The sequence below is a fragment of the Gavialis gangeticus genome, unplaced genomic scaffold, assembly GCF_001723915.1.
Source record: "Gavialis gangeticus isolate Ggan-Ray unplaced genomic scaffold, GavGan_comp1, whole genome shotgun sequence".
NCBI lineage: Eukaryota > Metazoa > Chordata > Crocodylia > Gavialidae > Gavialis > Gavialis gangeticus.
In genome coordinates this window covers 147,306,717-147,309,627 of record NW_017729032.1, presented here as the reverse complement: position 1 = coordinate 147,309,627, position 2,911 = coordinate 147,306,717, and positions in this window count along the sequence as shown.

Here is a 2,911-nt window from a genome sequence, read left to right as displayed (position 1 = left end):
TACTGTATGTGTAGTGTGTCTTTTTGTTTAACTTTTTAATCTGTGAATGCTAATTAGGCAGTTGCTCTCCACGATTGTATTATTATACACCTAATCGGTCTCGAATATAAGTAAATGAATGCTACAGACAGTGACCCTCCACTTTGCCTTCTCTAATACCTCGGCAAAGGCTTCTAACCCAACAAAATATTTTTTTTTAAATTCCCTCTTCGTAGCCTTGTTATAACGATCGTGGTCCGTAGCGCACAGACAGTGGTGCTCACACCTGAATAATATTTTTAAACAGTTAACTGAACAGTAAGTCTGGTCAAATTAACTTGTTGCTCATTTTAGTGCCCGTGCTTTCTGTTTGCTTTTTATTCTCTTTGATGTGTTCTGCCAGTAACTCTTACAATAACAAGCCTAAGGAGTTGATACAAATATAAATGCAAGTTGTACTTCTTTTTTTGGGAGGGGGAGGCGAGACAAAGCAAGACGTACACGAAAATACATTGCTTTCCAAATATGGGATATCCAACACTGGAGATCTCTCTAACTCAAAACCCCGTGGTCCTGGGTATAAAAACTTGCATAAACAGTGGTAAAACAAAAGTCATCTGGCGTAGTTTGGGTAGAAAATTGCATTCTGGAAATGTAGCCTCATATTCTAGGATATTGTCCTTCCTTAATTTGCCACATGCAGTAAGGTGGAAAGTTTTTTTAGTCACGTAAATATCTCAGCGCATTTTCAAACACGTTCACTACACGTTTAGGCTTCGTTCAGTTTTAAAAATGAAGTCTCATGGGTGGTGGGGGGGGGAATCTAGGTTATTTTGCATTGTTTCTTAGGTTTTCATCTTTGTCTTATGTTTTTAATCAATGAGTTGACTTTCTAGGATCTATCAGATCTATGGACTGTACTCTTTTAGCACGTACTTAGCCTTTACCTTGCAAAGACTGAGAATAAAACTTTCCCAGTTAACAGTAAAACTGGTGGAGCTCCTGTTGCAAAGAACAAAGTTGTCTGTCTCCCTCCCCCTTGCAAGGTGGCTATGCATCCAATTGTCCCACAAGGCTTCCGTGGCACTCTCCCTTTTACAGGTGTTAGCTGATGCCAGAGGGATGTGGGCTGGCCGGGGGGTGGATGGCTGGATGGATGCAGATAGGCATGCATAAGAAGCAGCATATGTATTTACCAATAAAATCATACAAGCCGGTTTCTTTCTTATGCACCCCCTCTAGCTACCTGCTAAAATGCCTAAAAGGAGTTGGCTACTTAACCTATTTAGGTAAATGCAAAACGACAGAAAGTCTCAGCAAATCCTGCCGTGGGATTTTTTTTCTTTGTTTTATTATTTATTTGTGGGCTTTTTTCAAATGTCTGTACATGACTACGGCGGGAACTTTCTGCCTAGTTTTGGCATACGTTTCGTGATGCTGACTTGTGATCTTGTAGAGAGTTGCCCTAATCTTCCATCACTGCGTTCAGAGACAGTGAAGTCATGGACAGGGAGGGAGTGGCCACTTCCTTGGGAATCCTGCAGATACTTTTTAAGGGTTGAAATGGCAATTGCATATTAAAGGGCGCAAGGCAACCCTGAATGGCTTTGTTCTGGCTCCAGAGGTTTAAGAGCGTTTCTTTGGGCAAAAAACCTGTGATGCACCAAGCCTGAAATATGTGTGCTGATTTATGCGTTTGCACCCATGTCACTCCCTCGCAGGCCTTAAGTCGGGTTCAGATACTGTGCCCAACTGGGGAACTCTTGCGGTGACTTTTTTTTTAAGCCCCTCTCAAACCCCCCTGGGTGGAGCGGTGCGACAGCTCTATGTGGGCTCAAAAGTCTGGCTTCCTGGAAATATTTTAGCCTAGGTTTCGTTTGATCCAGCCCACGAAGACTCTTGCCTGATGTCACTGTGCCTATAGCCGTATAAAATATCAGAGACACGCTGGGGAGGGCCGGGGAGGTGGCAAGCTGCACACTCACTCCTCTGACAACTTTGGGAGTAGAGGATTGCGGCTGAGCAGCAGGCTCGCTGCGTTGGCCGCCGCCGCGCGCCCCCTGCCGGCCGGCCGGCCTACCCCCGAGCACTCCTAAAGTTTATTTGGTTCAGCAAAGCGGATCATATAAAATTAACGACGGCCAATAAAATTAGCTTATATGTTTCAACTGTAAAAGTCCAAAAACAAAATAAAGCTCGTTTTAAGTGAAGCTAAGGAAGCTCTGGCTTGGCTTCGTTCTCTTTGGCTGAACCGGGGCCCTTTTATCTAAAGCCCAGTGCACAAACATATAGCTTAATGTGACTAGTGTTCTTCCTTTTATTTCTTTCTCTATGGCAACCAATATGTTCTGCTCAGAAATGTTCCCCCATCAAGGAAACAAATGATCTTGAGGGAGCAGCTCTATACGGCATCTGTTCCGATGGAGCACACAGAGTTAACCCCAGTCAAAAGAGACGCTGAGCACGTCAACAAGAAGTGGAAAATGAGCGATTCATCCTCCCCCCCACCCCCAAATTGAAACCTATACCTCCCTAGTTTTACAAGCCATTTTATTGATTTGAGTATCGACCCTTTCCAAAGAAGTAACTAATTCTAGGAAATTACAATGATCACAAGTTGTTGAGTGCCCAAAAGAGAGGGCGGGGGGATGCAACCAGAAATAAAATTAAAATAAATTATAGCCACACCAGGGATATTTAAGCCTTGGTAAAGTTTTCAAGAGCAGTATCAGGCCTACTAATTTCATCCTACATTATTTATCACATTATTTATCACACTGAAGCTATAAGAGAGTTGCAGATCATTAGGCTATACCTCTCAATTAGATGGGATTCAGGGAAAGTGGATCTAGGGACGCGAAAGGCTGTCAGAAAAGGGGGGGGGGAGAAAAAGTGAAATCTGGTTTGTAATGCTCAGGCTCCAATCTCCTTT